Consider the following 24,993-nt stretch of genomic DNA (forward strand, 5'->3'; position numbering starts at 1 on the left):
GAAGTTCCCCCTCATGTTACCCCTAAACTTCAGTCCCTTAATTCTCAAGTCATGTCCCCTTTTTTGAATCTTCCCTACTCTCAGTGGGAAAAGCTTTTCCACGTCAACTCTGTCTATCCCTCTCATCATTTTAAAAACCTCTATCAAGTCCCCCCTTAACCTTCTGCGCTCCAAAGAATAAAGCCCTAACTTGTTCAACCTTTCTCTGTAACTTAGTTGCTGAAACCCAGGCAACATTCTAGTAAATCTCCTCTGTACTCTCTCTATTTTGTTGACATCCTTCCAATAATTAGGCGACCAAAATTGTACACCATACTCCAGAATTGGCCTCACCAATGCCTTGTACAATTTTAACATTACATCCCAACTTCTATACTCAATGCTCTGATTTATAAAGGCCAGCACACCAAAAGCTTTCTTTACCACCCTATCTACATGAGATTCCACTTTCATGGAACTGTGCACAGTTATTCCCAGATCCCTCTGTTCACCTACATTCTTCAATTCCCTACCATTTACCATGTACGTCCTATTTTGATTTGTCCTGCCAAGATGTAGACGTTCTCCCTGTGACCGTTGGAGACAGCGGTGGAGGGTCAGAGCGGTGGGGGCTTGAGTCGGGCACGGGGCTTGTTCTCGCGGGGACCCAGGACAGTTGGAGACAGCGGTGGAGGGTCAGAGCGGTGGGGGCTTGAGTCGGGCACGGGGCTTGTTCTCGCGGGGACCCAGGACCGTTGGAGACAGCGGTGGAGGGTCAGAGCGGTGGGGGCTTGAGTCGGGCACGGGGCTTGTTCTCGCGGGGACCCAGGACCGTTGGAGACAGCGGTGGAGGGTCAGAGCGGTGGGGGCTTGAGTCGGGCACGGGGCTTGTTCTCACGGGGACCCAGGACAGTTGGAGACAGCGGTGGAGGGTCAGAGCGGTGGGGGCTTGAGTCGGGCGCGGGGCTTGTTCTCGCGGGGACCCAGGACCGTTGGAGACAGCGGTGGAGGGTCAGAGCGGTGGGGGCTTGAGTCGGGCACGGGGCTTGTTCTCGCGGGGACCCAGGACCGTTGGAGACAGCGGTGGAGGGTCAGAGCGGTGGGGGCTTGAGTCGGGCACGGGGCTTGTTCTCGCGGGGACCCAGGACAGTTGGAGACAGCGGTGGAGGGTCAGAGCGGTGGGGGCTTGAGTCGGGCACGGGGCTTGTTCTCGCGGGGACCCAGGACAGTTGGAGACAGCGGTGGAGGGTCAGAGCGGTGGGGGCTTGAGTCGGGCACGGGGCTTGTTCTCGCGGGGACCCAGGACAGTTGGAGACAGCGGTGGAGGGTCAGAGCGGTGGGGGCTTGAGTCGGGCACGGGGCTTGTTCTCGCGGGGACCCAGGACAGTTGGAGACAGCGGTGGAGGGTCAGAGCGGTGGGGGCTTGAGTCGGGCACGGGGCTTGTTCTCGCGGGGACCCAGGACAGTTGGAGACAGCGGTGGAGGGTCAGAGCGGTGGGGGCTTGAGTCGGGCACGGGGCTTGTTCTCGCGGGGACCCAGGACAGTTGGAGACAGCGGTGGAGGGTCAGAGCTTACCAAATCCCGTAACGTTCCACACTCCATAGGGAGGGTTTCTGGGGAAGCCGCTGATTGGTAGGAGCAGACTAGAGGAAGCAGCTGATTGGGTGCAACCTCAGGTTAGCATTTCTGCTTTTTGGTTAAAGGTACAGTGATTTAGTAAGGGTACAGTGAGCTAAGGGAGGCTAGGGAATACTGTGTACAGTTCTGGGGTCCATACTTAAGAAAGGATGTACTAGCCCTGGAGGCAGTGCAGCGAAGGTTTACAAGATTAATTCCTGAAATGAGGGGATTGACATATGAGGAAAGGTTGAGTAAGCTGGGACTCTACTCTTTGGAGTTTAGAAGAATGAGAGGCGATCTCATTGAAACGTATAAGATCGTGAGGGGCCTTGATCGGGTGGATGCACCGAGGATGTTCCCAATGATCGGGGAGGCTAGAACTAGGGGACATAGTTGCAGAGTGAGGGGGGGCTCTTTTAATACTGAGATGAGGAAGAACTTCTTCACCCAGAGGGTGGTTAGTTTGTGGAATTCACTGCCCCAGGGAGCAGTGGAAGCAGAAACGTTAAATTTATTTAAGTCAAAAATAGATGTTTTTTTAGCTGCCAAGGGGATAAGGGGCTACGGGGAGAGGGCAGGGATATGGACCTAGGTATGGTTAGTATAGTAGACCTGAGTGATCTCCTGGACAAGTGTCGATCGCCTGGATTGGGGTCGGAGAGGAATTTCCCGGATTTTTTTCCCGAATTGGACCTGGGTTTTTATCCGGTTTTTTGCCTCCCCCAGGAGATCACGCGGTTCTTGGGGTGGAGAGGGGTGATAGCGGTATAGAGGGGAGGGTAGTGTCTTGTGTTCTGTGTCTTGTGTCTACTGTTTGTGGGTAAGTGTGTCTGTTTAGTGTTCAGCCATGAGTGAATGGCGGTGCGGGCTCGACGGACCTGATGGTCTACTCTCGCACCTACTTTCTATGATTCTATGATTCTATGAACCTCACACTTATCAGCATTAAACTCCATCTGCCATCTTTCAGCCCACTCTTCCAACTGGCATAAATCTCTCTGTAGACTTTGAAACTCTTCTTCATTACCCGCAACCCCACCTATCTTAGTATCATCTGCATACTTACTAATCCAATTTACCACACCATCGTCCAGATCATTGATGTACATGACAAACAACAGTGGACCCAACACAGATCCCTGTGGCACCCCACTCGTCACTGGCCTCCAACCTGACAAACAACCATCCACCATTACTCTCTGGCATTTCCCATTCAGCCACTGTTGAATCCATCTTGCTACTCCACCATTAATACCCAACCATTGAACCTTCTTAACCAACCTTCCATGAGGAACCTTGTCAAAGGCCTTACTGAAGTCCATATACACAACATCCACTGCTTTACCCTCATCAATTTCCCGAGTAACATCTTCAAAAAATTCAAGAAGATTAGTTAAACATGACCTTCCAGGCACAAATAACCATATAACCATATAACATAACAATATATATCAAGATGTTACTCGGGAAATTGATGAGGGTAAAGCAGTGGATGTTGTGTATATGGACTTCAGTAAGGCCTTTGACAAGGTTCCTCATGGAAGGTTGGTTAAGAAGGTTCAATGGTTGGGTATTAATGGTGGAGTAGCAAATCCATGTTGACTGTTCCTAATCAGACCCTGTTTATCCAGATGCTTATATATATTATCTCTAAGTATTCTTTCCATTAATTTGCCCACCACTGACGTCAAACTAATAGGTCTATAATTGCTAGGTTTACTCTTAGACCCCTTTTTAAACAATGGAACAACATGCGCAGTACGCCAATCCTCCGGCACTATTCCCGTTTCTAATGACATTTGAAATATTTCTGCCATAGCCCCTGCTATTTCTACACTAACTTCCCTCAATGTCCTAGGGAATATCCTGTCCGGACCTGGAGACTTATCCACTTTTATATTTCTCAAAAGTGTCAGTACTTCCTCTTCTTTGATCCTCATAGTTTCCATAGCTACTCTACTTGTTTCCCTTACCTCACATAATTCAATATCCTTCTCCTTGGTGAATACCGAAGAAAAGAAACTGTTCAATATCTCCCCCATCTCTTTTGGCTCTGCAGATAGTTGGCCACTCTGACTCTCTAATGGACCAATTTTATCCCTCGTTATCCTTTTGCTATTAATATAGCGGTAGAAACCCTTCGGATTTACTTTTACCTTACTTGCCAAAGCAACCTCATATCTTCTTTTAGCTTTTCTAATTTCTTTCTTAAGATTCTTTTTACATTCTTTATACTCCTCAAGCACCTCATTTACTCCATGCTGCCTATAACTATTGTAGATATCCCTCTTTTTCCGAACCAAGTGTCCAATTTCCCTTGAAAACCATGGCTCTTTACAATTTTTACGATTTCCTTTCAACCGAACAGGGACATAAAGATTCTGTACTCTTAAAATTTCACCTTTAAATGTACTCCATTTCTCTTCCACATCTTTCCCATAAAACAAACTGTCCCAATTTACTCCTTTTAAATCCTTTCGCATCTCCTCAAAGTTAGCCTTTCTCCAATCAAAAATCTCAACCCTAGGTCCAGTTTTGTCCCTCTCCATAATTATATTGAAACTAATGGTATTGTGATCACTGGACCCGAACTGTTCCCCAACGCATACCTCTGCCACCTGACCCATCTCATTTCCTAACAGGAGGTCCAGTACCGCCCCTTCTCTAGTAGGTACTTCTATGTATTGTTGCAAAAAACTATCCTGCACACATTTTACAAACTCCAACCCATCCAGCCCATTTACAGAATGTGTTTCCCAGTCTATGTGTGGAAAATTGAAATCTCCCACAATCACTACCTTGTGCTTACTACTAATATCTGCAATCTCCTTACATATTTGCTCTTCCAATTCTCGCTCCCCATTTGGCGGTCTATAATACACCCCTATAAGTGTTGCTACCCCTTTCCCATTTCTCAGTTCCACCCAAATAGCCTCCCTAGACGAGCCCTCTAATCTATCCTGCCAAAGCACTGCTGTAATATCTTCCCTGATAAGCAATGCAACACCTCCACCTCTTGCCCCTCCAATTCTATCACACCTGAAGCAACGAAATCCTGGAATATTTAGTTTCCAATCACAGCCCTCCTGCAACCATGTTTCACTGATCGCCACAACATCATACTTCCAGGTGTCAATCCAGGCTCTAAGTTCATCCACTTTTCTTACAATGCTCCTAGCATTAAAATATACACATTTAAGAAACCCACCCTCTCTTATTCTCTGATTATTTTCTTTTGCTTCTCTCTCCCCTACATTTTGGGTCAGAGTGCTACCATTCTCTGCCCCCTGCTTCACACACTGACTGCTAGCTTTCCCAATTTGAGTCCCTCCCCCCAACCATACTAGTTTAAAGTCTCCCCAGTAGCCTTTGCAAATCTCCCCGCCAGGATATTGGTCCCCCTTGAGTTCAAGTGCAACCCGTCCTTTCTGTACAGGTCGCACCTTCCCCAAAAGAGGTCCCAATGATCCAGAAACTTGAATCCATACCCACTGCACCAGTCCCTCATCCATGCATTTATCCTCCACCTCGCTCCATTCCTACTCTCGCTGTCGCGTGGCACAGGCAGTAATCCTGATATTGTTACCTTTCCAGTCCTTCTCCTTAACTCTCTACCTAACTCCCTAAATTCTTCTTTCAGGACCTCTTCTCTTTTTTTACCTATGTCGTTGGTACCTATATGCACCACAACCTCAGGCTCCTCTCCCTCCCATTTCAGGATTTCTTGGACACGTTCAGACACATCCCTGACCCTGGCGCCAGGGAGGCAAACTACCATCCGGGACTCCTGTCTGCGTCCACAGAATCGCCTATCCGACCACCTGACTATAGAGTCCCCTATTACAATTGCCCTCCCCTTCTTTTCCTTACCTTTCTGAGCAACCGGACCGGTCTTTGTGCCAGAGGCCCGGCCGCTGTCGCTGCCCCCAGGTAGGCTGTCTCCCCCACCCTTACTCAAACATGAGTACTTATTTTCAAGGTGTACAGCCACCGGGGTACTCACTAGTCCCTGCCTCTGCCCATTGCCCTTCCTAACTGTGACCCAGTTTTCTGTCTCCCGTGGTTTTGGAGTGACCACTTCCCTGTAACTCCTTTCTATGACCTCCTCGCTCTCCCTGAGCAGACAGAGGTCATCGAGTTGCTGCTCCAGGTTCCTAACGCGGTCCCTTAGGAGCCCCATCTCGACGCACCTGGCGCAGATGTGGACGTCTGGAGAGCACTCAGACTCCATGACCTCCCACATCTGACATCCAGAACAGTAAACTGCCCTGGCCTTCATTATCCCCCTTATCCAAATACAATAAAGCCTTACAATTACAATACAAATACAATACAAGCCAATCAGCTGCTTCCTCTGATCCTCGTCCACCAACCAGAGGCTTCCACCAATCAGAGGCTTCCACCAGAATCCTTCTCTGGAAGTGAGATGGAACGTTACAGATTTGGGTACACTTACAGCTGCAGGTAAGTCCTCCTCTCGCCAACGGCTCCCCGGGCCTCTGTAGAAGCAAACCCCGCGCTGTATTTATACCCCCACTTGAGTATTTATACCCCCACTTGAGTATTTTCACCAGGTTACACACTTATGGAAACTTGTAACTGCTAACCATGGATTTCCAAGGATACTTTATGGTAGACATCAACTTAAAAGATGCACACTATTCAGTACCCATTCATAAAGATTTTCGGAGATACCACAATTTACCTGGATGGGGTAACTATGGCAGTATAAATTATTAACAATGGCTAATATGAGCCAAAACTGTTTCCAGATATTCAAACCTGCCCTGACACTATTAAGGAACATATCGTCATGGCAAGTCTCTATGATATTAACGACAGACAAATCCATGGGAATAGCTAATCAGCAGCATTAGCTACTAAAACTTATTTAGCCTGGGCTCTGTCATACAATCCAGATAAATCTACGTTGACACCATCCACAACTATTGACTATCTGGTATTCAATTAACTCTATCCACTTATCTATAACATTGCCATAAGGAAAGTCAGCGTATGGCACAACCTGTAACAGTTAATGGTAACAAACAACCAACCATTCAACAAAGTGGCAAGAATAATTGGGAATTAGTAGCAGCATTACCAGCTACTTAACTTGAACCTTTCCATTAGAGCTAAGGTGCTAGTGTTTAAACTAAATACCCATACCCAGAACATGGTGGCAAATGGACTAATCTGGAGTCGTCATCACTATAGACACTGGGCATAAAACCTAGTTGGAAATATTGAGTACGTTCTATTGGTAAAAGCATATTGTTCAGTAGTGCACCATTTTGCATGTTCGTTTATAAATTAACAACATCACAGTGGTGGCATATACCAAACCACTTGGGCGGAATAAAATCGATATCATGTGACAATTTATTTAACAATTGGTAACCGTATGTCGTCAAACATATTCGACCATCAGCAAACTTACCTACCAGGTGAGCTAAATACTGTAAACAGACATATTAAACCAAAGTATTTGCAATATGGAACATCAGATATCGATTTCCTTGTATTTCAATTGAATCACCACGTACCGATGTATGTCGCATGAAACCTAACTTTGAGGCAGCAGCAATGAATACATTCCCGCTGAACTAGGGGGGGAATCTAATCTCTATGTTCTCCCCTTTTTTCTACCTCATCAGTCAGGTACTACGGCCTCATCTATGCAAAACACAGATGGACTCTGCTTCAGGTATTTTGATAGTACCCGACTAAACCCACAGTCATGGTTCCCAGTGGTCCTCGACATGGTCATCAAAACCCTAATGATTTCCCAATAGCCCAGACTTATCAACTCATCCAGTTTGAGGCATAAGCCACCCATGCCACGATAAATTAAACTACTGGGTTGCAGATTTGAAAAGACCATTACTGGGCCTGGGTTGCAGAATTGAGAAGACCACTGCTGGGCCTGCATTGTCAAACAGCACTATCGACACGATGACAGCATCCCATCGCATATCCACTAGGGAACATACTTGGCGAACATCAAGAAACTGGAAGATACTGTTCAAATACAGGAACTACATATTCAACCACAACAAAACCTATACTGGAGTTCCTGGCAGGTCTTCACCACAATGAAGGACTCAGCTACTGCGCCATCAACAAAGCCAGAAATGCTCTGTCAGCCTACTTAACTCGGGCACCAGGACAACAGGCCATAGGGTACCACCCGCTGGTGATCAAACACAGGAGAGGCATATTCAACTCTAATCCCCCAGACCTAGGTACACCCAAATCTGGGATGTCAGTGTGGTCCTGACGTACCTTAGGGGATGGTCACCAGCCAGGTCCCTCACCCTGGAACAGCCTACCCTGAAGACGGTCATGCTGATGGCCTTGTCTCAGCACAAAGAGTCCAGTTCCTCCATCTACTATGATTGAACAATATGGTTATAACACTAGACCGTGTCACATTTACCATTCAGGGGCTGGTCAAACAGAGCAGACCAGGAACATCAGGTCCAGTCATGGAATTCCGGGCATACCCACCTGAACCACGGTTATGTGTCATGACCCACTTATTGAACTACATCGACACAACAAGAAATCCTCGAGGGAGAGAAAAAGCCTTATGGGTCAGCCACAAGAAGCCTCATGGTCGGGTGATGAGCCAAACTATCTCAAGTGGCTCAAGCAGATACTGGGAGTTGCTGGAGTAAATACTAACGTGTATAAATCTTACTCCACCAGGGCAGCATCCACATCGGTGACTAAGAGGATGGACATGTCTATGGACCACATCCTGGCTACAGCGGGGTGGTCTAGGGAGTATACGTTCCAAACTTTTATAACAAGCCGCTGGCAGAACCTGTATCGTTTGCAGAAAAAGTATTTGAATCTGCAAAAAATATATAATTTAAGCCCGGGGGAGCATTTTGGTCTTGTTATTGTTAATAGCACCATTATTGTTTTACAAACAGATTCATGGTTGATTACGATAACATACTTCCGGCAGCGAGTGAAGTATGAACTGTTACACGGTTTGAAATCACAGAGCTTTAAAATCTTCACGTAGTCACTCACGTGGCTCCGAAGTAAAATAGTAAGATTAAATGAGAACTTACCAGTTTGAAGTTTGATCTGTATTTTATGAGGAGTTACGATGAGGGATTACGTGCCCTCCGCTCCCACCCTCAATTATAGAGATCAACTGATAACTTAGTTCTCCTTGTCTTTACTATGTTTATTCAATTATTGTGTTTTCTGTGATTCCACACCGCTGCTTTGATGTATGTCGCGCATGCGTGCTGGACGGGTTCTTCACGTAATCCCTCATCGTAACTCCTCATAAAATACAGATCAAACTTCAAACTGGTAAATTCTCGTTTAATCTTACTATTTTATTCCTTCTTCATGTATAAGAGACAAGGAATCAATTGCCAAGCCCTGCCCTGCCATCCAGTGTAACTGAAAGTCTGGTGAACACAGTATTCACAAATCAACTTTCAGCATTCCTTCTTCCCCACTTGATGTGAAAACAGCTTATAAATTATCACTGGTGCTCTAATCCACAACTTTAGCATCTTTGGAATTGATTGAATGCCAGACTACTGATAAGCATTATTCAGCTGACATTAAGGTAACCGCAAGTCGCTTAGTGCCTTCACAAATAAGCACTGGCAATAGCGTTTTCCTCCTTTGAAGTGAGGTTTCATCAAAGTTATCTTTTAGTACATGTGGGAATAAATTGAAACACAAAAATTATAAAAGGAGGATCTTTATGCAGAATAAAGGGCAGGCACTTCAGTATGGAGATGAGGGGAAGTGTAGGGTGACGAATGTTTGGGGCCGTGGCTCTCCGTCATTGACTTCATTCTGCGCGTAGATTGAAGGTCACAGAGGCAGTGCAGGAAGCAGTGTGCGGTATAACATCTACATGAATGGCCGGGCAAGACCAACGACCACCTCTGCTCCTGCTTCTTCTCATCGAAGTGATTGACAGTTTTTTTAGTATCAGTATGCTGATCGCTGATCCACTGGGCTGCAACTCTGCCTTCACTTTACAGCCTTACATTCTTACATTGACTGTGAAATCACAGGATATGGGTGGTGATGGGTGTATGGAACAAGCTGCCAGAGGAGATAGTTGAGGCAGGGACTATCCCAACATTTAAGAAGTAGTTAGACAAGTACATGGATAGGACAGGTGTGAAGGGATATGGACCAAACACAGGCAGGTGTGGCTGGGACATGTTGGGCGGTGTGGGCAAGTTGGGCCGAAGAACCTGTTTCCACACTGTATCACTCGATGACTCTATAATCTGAGAGTGAACACTGGAGTAAATTACACATCTGAACTGAACTGAACCTGATGCATCTGCGAGAGGTCCAAAATCACAAAACTGGATGGATTAATATTTGGAAGTATTCCCTGCACGAGTCCTGCCCATATTCTCCGAACATTAAATTATCCGCCAAGTTATTCAATCAGTCAGCAGGCTGGTGTGTTTCACATTGGGTTTGCTACATTGCCATCTGTTAGGTGTTACAAAAGGACACCAAAATCACTTTGCGTTTTGGAGGATTATTTTCCAAAGCCAATTTTCGGGGGTATATTTGAGAATTTGGAAATGACAGCTTTGAATTTGCATTCTGTGCACAAGCCATAAACACTGAGTTAATATTGTTTTATTTACCGTAAAATTATTCTACATGGTATAATCCAGATGCCTGCAATTCCACACACTTAAAAGCATTCACAGTAATAAGACTTGAAGGAGTGTGGCTTCGATATTGCATGGGGCAGGTTGTAACTGGTAACTAGTTTAGTTTAGAGATACAGTGTGGAAACAGGCCCTTCGGCCCATCGAGTCCGTACCGATCATCGATTACATGTACACTAGTTCTATCCCACATACGAGGCACAATATATAGGTATGTTGCAAAGCCTACCTGAAGCGTCGCTGAAAATCTGTCGCTGCGGGTGTGCGCGATTTTGGCGCCGTTTAGAGGGGGCGGGTTTAAAACGCGATTTTCTCTAGGCTGTTCCAATCGAAGATGTTCAGCCTTGTAAAATATTAACGAAAAATCGCTGAAAGACCCCGTCGCAAAAGCTATTATTAGTTTTAAAGGCCTTAAATAATAGTTATAGTAGTTTAAAAATCAATCTCTAAACCCGCGACCACCAGCACCCGCAGGGTCTCATAAAGCAGACAATTGAAAGTAAGCTGTATATTTTTACATTAAAAAGGGCTTCTAAAGATCCCTTTATACAAAGTTTAATATTGCGAGTAGCTCATTTTGGGCCCATTATATCCCGCAGTATTTTTCTCGGCATTTGGGGGCACAAATCTACCGCAATGTGAACGTTCTAAACCAGCGCGTTCCACAGGGACCCACTGGAAAGCTGATTTAAATGGGCATTTATTTACAGCAATTGAGCACTAAATTCCTTCCATTTGTTCTATAAATTAATGTAAATGAGATTTAAAAATCATGTTTTATTGTGAATTATTTGTGAATATTATTTGGACATTTAGGCTATTTAAAAATGTTAATCATTTATTAAGAAATGGATAGATGTTTAGATCTAGTAATTGAAGTCCGAAATTAGCTACAATTAGGTAACTAACTAATTATATGCTTTAATTTCAGGTCATCCAAGTAAGATTATTTTATATTTGTTTCAGAATGCTTCAATCTATGATAACTGAAAATTTCATTCAGTTCTCTTAATTTTTAAGAAAGTTATGGGCTTTTGACTGTTCACGATCACAGCTTTTTTGTTATGTCCATAGAAAATCAATAGGGAACAAGATGCTCATTTCCGAGTATGAAAATGGCCATAACTTTTTAAATACTTGAGATATGAAAGTGAATTAGGTGTCAAATTAAACTTATTTTTATGCTTTATCTGATGGGATAAATTGCAGACTTGATTTTTAAAATCTCAAAATTTTGTAACATTGCTACAATATAGAGGCCAATTAACCTACAAACCCGCATGTCTTTGGGATGTGGGAGGAACATAATATTGATTTAAAAATACAGCATGGAAACAGGCCCTTCGGCCCGCTGAATCCATGCAGACCATCGATCACCCGTTCACACCAGTTCTATGTTATCCCACTTTCTCATCCATTTCCTATGCAATAGAGGCAATTTATAGAGGCCAATTAACCTACAAATCCCGTGTTTCATAAGTTGATTGGTATGCCAGTCCACACATTTACCTGAATTGCAGCAGATCAAGAAGTAATTTTAAATTATGTGCACTTTCAATATAATTTGCAGCAATTTCTTCAGCTTTCAAAGCATTTTATTCACTAAGTGCTTCTTTAAATGGATCTCTCTGCACGGACAATATTTCCCTGGCTTTCTGGAAGCAGCCTTCGTGCAGCAGAGAATTGAACACAGTTTTCCACTGATATACAATGAATCAGAAAATTCTCTGCCTGCTTTCCCCAAATTATACCATTCTGCTCAATGACTAACTGAAAACCAAGCGAAAACAAATACGAGGATCCTTGGCAGGTAGATATGAGCGTGCACTGTATTTCTCCCGTGGCTTCAGGTGGAACTCAGGCTGTTTACGTTCCTTAGCCAGGGCTCTGGCTTCTACTCTGGCTGTAGTTAAAGAAAAAACTGCTACATTTTGGTGAAATCTAGTCTAATGAAACTTGTCACTGGAGACATTGACAGAAGAGAGTCATGAACTTCATTCCCACTCTGCAAGTGGAAGTCTTTACCAACTTCATTCATGAAGGGTTCTGGCTTCAAGTTCTGGCCTCATCAATCCTAGACTCTCCTAGTAACAGAGATGGTTTCTCTTTACTGTCCAGTGCTTTCGTTAATGTCTTGAAAAGTTTGACCAAACCATCTCTCGATCATCTGAGTTCCAAGCTACAACTCTGGTTTGCGAAACCTTTGAAGTCCATCTATTGATCTGCTTAAACCAAAACAAAATAGATGCTGATATTCTGAAATGAATGCAAAGTGTTGGAACTCTGCAGGTAGCAGGTTGTTGATAGAAGCAGAGTTAATGTTTCAGTCTGACGACCTTCATCAGAACAGGAGGCAAATCAGGGTTTAGGTGCAGGCAGAAAGGGAGATGGAGGATTACGCAAAAGGGGATGTTTGTGATAGTGATAGAAGAAATTAAATGTCAAAAGGGATCATGGCGTTAGGTCAAAACACAAGATGCTGGAAATTTGGAATAAAACCCAAACATTCTGGAACTACTTAGCAGGTCAGGCGGTATCTGTAGAGAAAAAAAACAAGGTAATGATCAATGTTTAAGAATGAACTGCAGATGCTGGAAAATCGAAGGTAGACAAAAGTGCTGGAGAAACTCAGCGGGTGCGGCAGCATCTATGGAGCAAAGGAAATAGGCAACGTTTCGGGCCGAAACCCTTCTTCAGACTGAAGGTAATGATCAATGACCAGTTTGGATCAAAGATAATTGAGGGCTGTTATGTTCAAACAAGTAAATGACAAAATATCCCTGAGGAGATATAAACTGGGGACGTGGAATCATGGTCCGAAATTATGAAAGGACAACACGGTAAATGTTGGCATTAATAAATACTAGATCCTGCCCAAAGTATCATCATCATCATCATCACATGGCCGGCATGGACACACACTGTGGTTAAGCTGCACTCACCTCTTGACTCCTGATTCTTACAAACACTGAGCATTTGAATGGGGAATGAAAGGCTGGTTTAATGTTTGTTTCAATGATTCCACTTTCTCTTTGTGCTCTGATGTATTCCCACAACCTGCTTTTATTGTAAAGTTGAAATACTCTTTGCTGGAGGGCCTTCTTTGGCTCTTCAGGAGATGCAGCAAACAACCGTTGGCAAGTCAGGGAGACGTCATCTCTGAACACCGTTCCTGAGCTCGAGAGTTCTTTGAAAGAAAACCTGCGCAGTTCCCTTTCATTTTTTCAAGTTACCTCTTCCCCGATTCACTTTCAGTTACATGTCAGATAAAAGGCTTCAAGATCATTAAATCCATTCTTGATATGCTTCTGAAATGATTTAAAGTTTCTTATCCCGCCTTTTCTTTCAATGTCTTGACATATTGCTTCTTCAATCCATCATTTTTTTTAAAACACATTGCTCTGGGTGTTATGAATTATTAAAGTTTTTATGTCTAGAAATGGTATCACGCATACTAGCAGCTTTAATCTTGCATAGCGAGGATATCCTGCATCTACGGCCGAGGCCCCTGAGTAGGATTACGACCTTTCTGAAAATGTACAGGACAGGCTCAAGGTGTGTAATATTCTGGTAAATAGCAGACTGACACAAAAAGCTGGAGTAACTCAGCAGGACAGGCAGCATCTCTGGAGAGAAGGAATTGGTGACGTTTCAGGTCAAGACTCTTCTTCAGATTGGAACCAAAACATTGCCCATTCATTCTCTCCTATGATGCTGCCTGTCCCGTTGAGTTACTCCAGCTTTTTGTGTCTATCTTCGGTATAAACCAGCATCTGCAGTTCCTTCCTACACATGTAGTAAATAGCAGGCAGCACAAACCCTGAAAACAGTTATGTTAAATAATGTCGGGACTGGATGCTGAAGGGTCAGTGCAGCTGGTGGCATCAAGATACTGCTGGATTTCCAACACAACTGGGTGAGAGGGAGGGAGTGGCAGGGAGGGCCATGGTGTAACATTCCCATGGATGAGGTGGAGCAGAGGGAGTAAGCCACCTGAGGGAGAGGTGTGTCCACAGTTGGCAGCTGAAGGGTCCTGAGAAAGGGAACCTCCCACAGCTGCGAACAGCTGGGAATACCTGGAAGGAATTTCATGAGCTGCCTAAATAGGTCAGGTCGAATGCTCCTGTTCACTGAACTGTACCCTCTGTTGCCTTCTGCACAAACATCCCGGCATATGAGTCGAAACATACACGTGTGTGCACACAGGACCGCGCACACACATATACACACATGGAGCTGAACGCACTGTCACATGCACGTGCACTGTCACACACACACACACACACACACATACACACACACACACACACACACACACACATATACACACACACACACACACACACACACATATACACACACACACACACACACACACACACACACACACACACACACACACACACACACACACACACACACACACATGCTCTGTCTCATTGGGCAGCCATAGTTCGAGCTGTCCTGTCCTTTCAAACCCGTACCCCAACCTGTTCCCTGCAGTGGATCCCGTGCGGAGACGGCAGCCCCGGCTGTGTCTGTCTACAGGTGGACCCATGTCACTGGGCACTTCTAACATGAATTTGCATTTTGGGATGAAGTTGTCCAGGGCACACTCCCTGTGCAACGATAAGTGCGAGGTGTTTCGGGAATTTTGGTGCATTTTTGTGAAGTCAAACTAGCGCAGGATCTTCATGGTGAATGGCACGGCTCTGGGAAGTGTTGCAGAGCAGAGGATCTAGGAGTGCAGATGGGTGCAGGGAGAGGGTGTGGGTGTGAGGAGAGAGGACAAGGAATCACAGACGACCACAAACTTGTTCCTGGAAGACATCCCCTCCCAGCCGCTGGAGAAGATCTGGAGCAGGCGTACCTCATCCTTCTACATCAGCTATGCTGAGGCCAATTGTACCTTCTTCCTGAAGTAACAAAGGTGATTGGAAAGGCTATTGCAGAGTACGGATTGACTGTGCAACTTCCCTGATCTGAATTGTTTGGCTACCCACAGACCTAACTCGCCGAGCTTTCCGGGAGCAAGGCTGAGAAAGTGAATCACAGAAAGTCAATGTGTTTATGATTCACAGCTCTGTACAGTGCAGCCACAAACCAGTGCCTCTTAAACCATCATCGCACAATGCCCAAGATAATGAAATTTCCCTCTGCCTCAACGTCAAAACAAATCCCAGATAAAGCTGACAAGTCCTTTTGTTCCAGATTAGATTCAGAGGAGCAATGGATACAAAATCCAATTAATTCACACTTGGAAAGCACAGCTAAAGCCTTGCAGAGATCGGCATTGAGAATGCACTCATCACTGTCAGATGATGAGAAATTCTGCATCAGAGATTCTGAAACAAAAGTTGAACAGAACACTGGGAGATGGAGAGAAAAATGTAATTACAGCAGCTTTGGGAATTCACATCTCCCTGTATATCAGGCCTCTTTCATGCAATACTCTTTAATAACATTAATAACATACATTGCCGACTGAGATCTCCTAACTAACGCTTCAACACAGAGTGTCTTAATTCACTGTATGTGTGATTAGACTTCTGCATGTTATACTGCCAGTTAGCTTCTGATATGAGATTAAAATGGTTCACACTTAACTTCGCCAATATTCTATTCTGTACCAAATTTAAATTATGTGTATGTGGATTCAAATTTTATATTTTCACATTGACTACACAAGCCTCTGTCTATACGATTCATCTCTTTCCCATGACTAGTCTTTGGAATGAAGTTGGACACAAGGTGCTTCATTCCCTGAGCATCTGATGATATGAGATATTCATCACCATCAATCTCTGTGCTTCATTCTCTACTCCCGATTCAGTCTGTTGCAAGTTCCCCTTTCTCTTTCCCCAGGTTTGTGATCTTCCTGCTCATGCCTGTGGTGCAGGGATTTGCAGTGTAAGACATTTTCAATTGATAAAGTGCTCCACTTGTTTTTCTCTACAACCAATTCCAGCTCGGAATCCCCACTCCTGCGGCTCACTTCAAACTTATTGCTTCAACTCCAAATACCACACTTCCATTTTAGGCTTTTCCCCTGTGTCGCGGTCACTTGAGGAGATAGTGACTCCTTTGTCATTAGGATGGTCACTGATGTAGACACTCTGTGGTCATTGGGAAGGAGATGGATGCTTCATGGTCACTGGTGTTGGGATGGTCACAGAGTTATAGGTGGTCCCTCTGACATCACTTGTGTGGACACTCACTCCATGGTCACTGACTCAGAGATGGCCACTCTGTGGCCACTGGGAAGATGAACATTTCATGGCCACTGGTGTGGAGAGGGTCACTTGTCCTGAGATGGCCACTCCATTTGACTAGGATGGAGATGGACACCCTATGGTCACTGGGATGAGCCTGTCAGTTGTCAAGAATGAGATTTATTCTAGATATAGCAGCGGTGATGGCGGTAACATGTTTGCTTTGTGGAGCCATTAATTTGTGAAACTGTTTGCAGATTTCTGCTTCCTTTTCAAGGAAATTACTGGAGCTAATAAAAACTTTGGGCCATTTAGAACTGCTGCAAAATACTTTGAAGAAGGGTCTTGACCCGAAACGTCGCCTATTTCCTTCGATCCATAGATGCTGCCTCACCCGCTGAGTTTCTCCAGTATTTTTGTCTACGTTTGAAAATCGTAATCTTAGTTGGATAGGTTTTATCACGTTTAATAATCAGCCATAATCACTGTTTCGCAAACAGTCTTTCTAAAGCTCTCTTGCAACTTCTTATAATCCATTCACAAGATGAAATAAGAAATTAAAGGATTTTAAAACAACAAAACCAATATATGTTTATTTTTCATTGTTCAATTTCTACGGTAACGACATGCATGTTGTGATCATTATTTAGAATATTGTATAATGTTTAAGCCAATTCCTCCTTGTATACCTCTGTGAAATGATAACAATCTCAATCACATAACGTTGCTCCAGAGGTACCACAAAGGACACAGCTATTTCTTGAATGACAGAATGGAAAAGTTGTGCTCAATTCCTATTGATTTCTTGATTAGACCACACAGTGTATTGCGTGACGTTGGCTCACCAGTTAACAAAAAAATGATATTGAGATAAAGAGGACAGTGCAGGGAAGATCTAAAATAGATGAAACTAAACAATAAACGAAACTAAACATCCAGAAAAATGATGGCTAAAATGCAAGGGTGTGCACATCAGTTCAGTCTGGTTCCTCTTGAGAAGAATAGACTGTGGGGTGACATACTTGAGGTTTTAAAATGATGAAAGATTTTGAATGGGTATAAAGGAAGAGTTGACTTGAGAATTAAGGGACTGAAGTTTAGGGGTAACATGAGGGGGAACTTCTTTACTCAGAGAGTGGTAGCTGTGTGGAATGAGCTTCCAGTGAAGGTGGTGGAGGCAGGTTCGTTTTTATCATTTAAAAATAAATTGGATAGTTATATGGATGGGAAAGGAATGGAGGGTTATGGTCTGAGCGCAGGTATATGGGACTAGGGGAGATTATGTGTTCGGCATGGACTAGAGGGGTCGAGATGGCCTGTTTCCGTGCTGTAATTGTTATATGGTTAGTTCCCCTTAGTGGGGAACAAGACGTGACTGGAGATTATCCAGGTGGCAAGTAGTCATCAACAAATCCATCGTGGAAGTCTGAAGAGTTTTTTACCCAACGTGTGACGCACTTCTGCAGGGAGTGGTTAAAATGAGCGCTGTAACAAATAAAAGTAAGAAAGAAATAGAGGGTCGCATTGAGAGATTTAGCTGAGAAAAGATAAACTGAGGCTCAATTGAAGCATAAATTGGAGCAAGTATAGACAGGCTGGACCGAATGGCCTGTCACTGTGCCATACATCCCGTGTTCCATGTAGTTCTTTAACGTGGATACTTATCCAACGTGAAGAATGTGCTGGGCACCAGAGATGCTGTGGAACTAATACCTGGCCATGATGAATATCAGAAAAATGAATGTTACCACCATAAAAATCACTTGGACTTTGTAGGTAGGCCCAAGAGTCTGTAGATGCTGGAAGTTTGACTAAAAAATCAAAATGCTGGGGGAACTCAGTGAGTCAGGCAGCATCCATGGAGGGAAAGGACAGACAATGTTTTGGGTTGGGATCCTCCTTCAGACAGATCCTGGCTTTTGAGGTAGCTTTCTTTGAGGTCAGTAGCAGAGGCATCTGGTTTCAAGTGTTCAAGTGTTCAAATGAGTTTATTGTCACGTGTCCCTGAAAGGACAATTAAATTCTTGCTTTGCTTCAGCACACAGAATATATAACCATATAACCATATAACAATTACAGCACGGAAACAGGCCATCTCGGCCCTACAAGTCCGTGCCGAACAATTTTTTTCCCTTAGTCCCATCTGCCTGCACTCATACCATAACCCTCCATTCCCTTCTCATCCATATGCCTATCCAATTTATTTTAAAATTTAAAACATAGTAGACATTTACTACAAAACAGATCAATGTCCACATGCCATAATATAAATATATACACACATGAATAAATAAAATGATAAAGTGCAAATAACAGATAATTGGTTATTAATAATCAAAGTTTTGTCCGAGCCAGGTTTAATAGCCTGATGGTTGTGGGGAAGTATCTATACCTGGACCTTTCATTTCACTGCACATCTCGTATGTGTATGTGACAAATAAACTTGACTTGACTTGACTTGACCTGGTTGCAGTCTTCATGCTCCTGTATCTTTTACCTGAAGGTAGCAGGGAGATGAGTGAGTGGCTAGGATGTTGTGGGTCTTTGATGATACTGCCAGCCTTTTTGAGGCAGCGACTGCGATAAATCCCCTCGATGGAAGGAAGGTCAGAGCCGATGATGGACTGGGCAGTGTTTACTACTTTTTGTAGTCTTTTCCTCTCCAGGGCGCTCAGGTTGCTGAACCAAGCCACTGTGCACCTGTAGAAGTTGGAGAGAGTCCTCCTTGACAAATCAACTCTCCGTAATCTTCTCAGGAAGTAGAGGCGCTGATGAGCTTTCTTGATAATTGCATTAGTGTTCTCGGACCAGGAAAGATCTTCAGAGATGTGCACGCCCAGGAATTTGAAGCTCTTGACCCTTTCAACCATCGACCCATTGATATAAACGGGGCTGTGGGTCCTCATCCTACTCCTTCCAAAGTCCACAATCAGTTCCTTGGTTTTGCTGGTGTTGAGGGCCAATTGACTGCAAGTTCTGAGCTATTTTACACAACATCAGGTTCTGCCTATTGTTTAGAACTTGAACACAAACTCTCACTCCATCATTAGTATTCTAGAAATGTAGCAAATCTTTCTTTGCCCCTTGAGTCAAACAACTTTATTAGAAATAGACGTTAGTGAGAAACCAATTTAGCAGCTATCGTTCAACTGTCAAACCTTTCACCTTGACGTATCAAGTCAACACCAATTGCAAAACCTGGTAACTCTGCCTCATTCTAACCTGACCACAAGCAAAGGCTGATGTATGTAATGTAAACTAGCACAGCTGATCGCTCATCCGTTATCCAATCTACCTAGATTTTAATGAAATAAAAATGATGTGAACTGTGTAATAGGAGGTTGATTTGTCCTATTAGATCATCACCTGAGTGGCAGATATAAAGATTAACAGAGAGGCTTCATCTGACATCCTTGTTGTGTCTGGAAAGAAAGGAGTGACAGAATTAAGGCAAGGAAGCCTCTAAGCCTGGGCAAGGTTCTGTCAATCTCCCTTTCCCCCAGGGACACAATGTGGGACTGCTCTGCCGACAGGGTTATGTGTGTCCAATTTTCTCAAGCTTTTGTCAAACAAAAGATAGCATGTCACCTGGTTGCCTTTCCTGCAAAGGCCTTAGCCGAGAGGCTGGATGTAAACCTGCATGTTCGATCCCAAGTACCTTCGCCTTAATGACTAACCTCAAGCTAAAGCATATGCATTGCCTCCTGGACAGCTTGTTCCAGCGAGTTAGTGGGGCTGCATTCTCGACAGAATGAAATGTGGATTCTGCCGGCAGTGTATTTCTCCAAGGACTATATAACTTAAAATATAACATTGTGTAATATATTACAAGCTGATTTAACTTGTCAAACACAGGTCTTCAGCAACCTGGAATCACAAATGCCTTCACAATTCCTCATAATATGAACACTATAATCCATCTCAATATGCTCCAGTCTCCGTGCAACGGACAGCAAAATGTATAACTGCCACTCGGGAATAGTTGCTAAACCTGTTGTCTGTCAAGGTGGCCATTGTAATGGAGATGCAGAAGGTCCATTTCCAATTTCTAATTGTGCCTTGTTAACTATTTTCAGCTCCCCCACTGGGCAGTGAAAAATTGCCCACATTTCCTGCTGCTGAAAACCCACAGCTTGAATGCAATAAGGCTGATCTCCTCACTCGTGGGGCTTTGTGCCTATCAATTCGTCCAAGCTGTATCTGACTGTTAACATTAAGTGATTTCCTTAGCCTCCATGAAGGTACTCGGTAATCTCATGGACCTTTCTCCCAGAGTCGTACCTACCCTGTTGTGTTGGGTCAAACATGAAGGACTGCCCCTGAAACCTCAAGGAGGTGTCCGATCTTTTGTAACTGGAAATAATAGCCCAGTCTGCCTGATGTCCCATCTCCAAGCTTGTTCCCTGAGACAAAAATGCCGTTGCAAATTGCTCAGGAGATCACCAACAAGACAAAAGTCACGTAACTTGCATGACAGTAAAACCTGCTTCTTCTTCCAATCCCCAGACCCACCTATCCATGGCCTCCCAACATCCATAGGTCCCACCATCCATCAATCTAGAATCTCCATCTTTAGTATATTTTGTTTAGTTCAGGGATATAGTGCAGAACAGGCTCTTCGGCCCATCGAGTCCGCACTGACCAGCGATCCCCGCACATTAACACAATCCTACATACACTAGAGATAGTTTACAATTTCACCAAGCCTATTGGCCTACAAACCTGTATGTCAGTCATGAGGAGAACGTACAAACTCTGTGCAGACAGCACCCATAGTCAAGATCGAACCCGGGTGTCTGACGCTAAAAGGCAGTAACTCCACCGTAGTAGCATCGTGCCACACAAACTGTGTTGACTCTCACAACTGGGTTCATCTGTTGCTCCAGCCAGGTCCCAGACTACCCTCACACTGACCACATTGCCTCACCCCTCTTTCCCTTTCTCACCCCTCTTCCCCTATCTCAGGAACTGCATTTCACCGTTACCCTGCCCCTTTCTCCCTCTCCTGATCCCCACAGATCTCTCCCCCATGGCCTTGACTCTACCACTGACCGCCTGACTCCGCCTTGCGTTGCATCCCTCCCCAATCCTCGGATAACTACCCCCAGCCCCCTCTGCAGCTCACCCATTCTTGCACCCCGTAGTCGCTTACCCATCACTGTTGCCTCTCCTACCTCACCTGAACTCCAACAAGCCCTTCCAGCACCTGATCTCGCCAAGTGGCATTTCCAACCTGGCCCTGACCATGCATGGGTCTAGCAGTGCCACTAGGTGGCCATCCATCATGTTATTAACATCTCGTTGTGTTATCCAATTCTCCTCTCGCCACACCTACCATCTGATCAAGAAAATAAACAAACCCTTTCAGTCAGACAGAAATGAAAAGAGAAAATCAGTTGACATGACAAAGAGTAATGTGAAACTGTGGCCATGACAGCTTTGAGACAGAGTAAGCCGGTTTAAGGCATGCATGTGCCTGAATGTAAATGGAGGTCACTAATGTGAAGACACCAGAGGATGCCTGGGGAATTGTATCTTAGCTCCAGGGTCTGATAGGAAAAGGACGGGTAAGAGGCTTTGCAATCTGATTTCAATTTTTGCCCTTAGATAAGCAATATAAGCAAACTTACATTTAAAAAAGCCTAACCTTTAAACAAAGCAAATTAATCTACAGCTCTCAACAAACACTAGCACAGAATTGTTTGTTTTATCTAAACTTTCAGGCTTAGGATATTAAAATTAAGTTAGTGGAGTCAATATTTGCTGGGAAAATTCTCGAGCAGGAGCAAAGGGGGTTGGAGGCTGGTGTCAGATGAAGTGGCCACACAGCACCTTTGTGGCATCGGTTCTCAACCTTCAGAGCTACGTTGGAGAGGACAGACTAAAGAACAGGTTTAAAAAACTGAAACGCAGCAAGTCGGGAGAGATAAGAAAATTAAACTTCTGGAGGAACTCAGAGGATCAGGCAGCATCTGTGTAGGCAAAGGGCTGGCGATGTTTCAGGTTTTAGGTCTATGGAAGGATGACAGCCGGTATACAGAAGTGAAAAGGAGGGATTGGCAGAGGGCGGGTCAAGATCCTTCTTCAGACTGGGAATTCAAGAATTCAATGTTATCCAGATAGAGAACTAAACCAATGGGATTAAACTGTTCCCCTTGCATTACTGTGTGGCGCAGTTTGAGCAGCAAATGAAGGTCAATGAATGGTTGGCACATGGTGTACTTACTTAGATCCAAGGATACAACCCTTCAGAACCTCTGGCCCAGTGTAAGTAAAATAAAAATCTCGAAAATAACATCTCGAAAGTGACATCGCATCACGTATAATGATGGGGTTTAGTCGATTAAATAGAACAGTACATTTCCGTGTAGGAGAACATTGCAGATGTTCAAAGCATTGCAATCAACACCATATTCCCCAAAGCACTATTGTCATTTTGTGTGTGCATTTTGTTTGAAAGGAATTGGTATAATATTGTAATTTCAAAAACAAAACCATCACGTTTTAACTTTTTAATATCTCATTCTCTCCCGGCAGCAAACGTTATTAAAGTCAGTTGCCTGACATAATTGCCTGAGGTTCTTAGTTTTTAAGTGTAACGGTGATGATGAGGAATGGCGAATACCCATCTAGAGGATCTGAGCTCTCATTAACTGGAGTGCCCCTGCACTCTGCAGTGTGAAGGGCCTGGAACTACACTCGCGGAGATGGAGTGGATCTCAGCTGAGAAGGCCAACCCAATAGTGTCCAATAGTAGACAATACCAGAACATAGAACATAGAACCTCCTGTCACGAGCCTCCAGTCACCTTAGCTCTGCCTGGCTATTTCCCTCCCTGCTGTACCTGTGACCCAGGCCCAGAACCACAGACCGGACCTCCGTTGTAATGTTCATCCCCTGCAGCCAGTACTGGAAGAGTAAGCCTCTCCAACTCTCACCTGACAACCAAAGAGAATCAGGAAAAAAGATGCACCTTAGCTGTGGCTACAACAATGTTAGTGCCCATCCCTTGGACTTCATGTAACTTCAAGCTCAGAAACCCGGCACTGATGCTGTCAGTCTGCGGAAGGGTCCCAACCGAAACGCCACCTATCCATGTTCTCCAGAGATGTTGCCTGACCCGCTGAGTCACTCCAGCACTTTGTATGCTTTTGTGGATTATCCAACATCTGCAGATCCTTGTTTCTACTGATGATTTCTCACCTGGCATTTTCAACTATTATAAGGTCCAGGTCAGTATCTACACGCCTACCACTTTATTCCCAAGGTCAAAACAAGTTTAATTCAATAATTATGATTTCTCAATGAAGTACATTAACAAAATGCATGGAAATTATATTCTAATTGTTAAGATATAATACAATACAATACGGTTTTATTCGTCATATTGCACATAAAGTGCAAGTGACATGAATTTGCCAGCAGCGGAACAATAATAATAATAATAATACATTTTATTTATGGGCGCCTTTCAAGAGTCTCAAGGACACCTGTAGGTGTCTCAAGAGTCTCAAGGAACAATGAGTAAGAACACACAAAAACAAAATAAAAATTTAACACAAACATCCACCACAGCATTCATCACTGTGGTGGAAGGCACAAAATTTGGCCAGTCCTCCTCCATTTTCCCCCGTGGTCAGGACCACAACCCTCCGCAGTCGCCGCTGCGGGCATCCAGATGAATGAAAGTCAAGGTAAGTCCTGATTAAGACTGAAGAAATGATGCTTTCCGATGGCAGGGAGATCCACTCTGTTTTCAAGTGATTTATACACAGGGCTGTGTTAATAGATACTTGTCTGTGTAACAATGAGTGAAGAATAAGCCCAGTGAACGGATTGAGCTCCAAGAAGAGAGAGAGGATTGAGGAGGAGGTGTGTTGGTCAGAATTCACAGCAGGAAGCCATTCCTCCCCAAGTACCCAATATCAACCTCATCAAAGAGCAACGTGTGTGAAGCCTCTCCTTTAGTAATTACGTCTTGTATAAAACCATTAGGAGATCTCTCTGGGCGTTGGAGGACCGGATGCTGACGTTGTGACTCAGGAGCCGTGCTTGCAGTTGAGCCGAGGACAAGCTGTGCAGTTGGCGATTCGTACTTAGAGGGCTGCAGCTGGTGAACAGCAAGAAATCAGTTTAAAAGGTGCAGCATGCACTACCAAGCAGTGCTGCATGTCTGCAGGGTCTTCTGCACATTGGTGCTGTTGCATGTGCTGCACCTGAACAAGCCCCATCCAAAATACAGCTGAAGAGGCCTTTGACAGATGGCACGGTGCAATTTGCCTTCAGAAATAGATAAAAATTCATAGATCAACTGAGAGCCGGTTTGAGAAAGCACTGGACTCTGATGAAATATGGGGATAGAGACAGTCGTAAAATTTGAAAGGAAGTTAATGAAGTTGACTGCGCTGTGGTGAAATGCCCAGGAGGATGGTAAATCTACACTGTTGTTTATGGTGTAGCTGCCTGGAACTAAACACCCAAGGGAGTTGACAGAAAC

The sequence above is a fragment of the Amblyraja radiata genome, chromosome 26, assembly GCF_010909765.2.
Source record: "Amblyraja radiata isolate CabotCenter1 chromosome 26, sAmbRad1.1.pri, whole genome shotgun sequence".
Lineage (NCBI taxonomy): Eukaryota > Metazoa > Chordata > Chondrichthyes > Rajiformes > Rajidae > Amblyraja > Amblyraja radiata.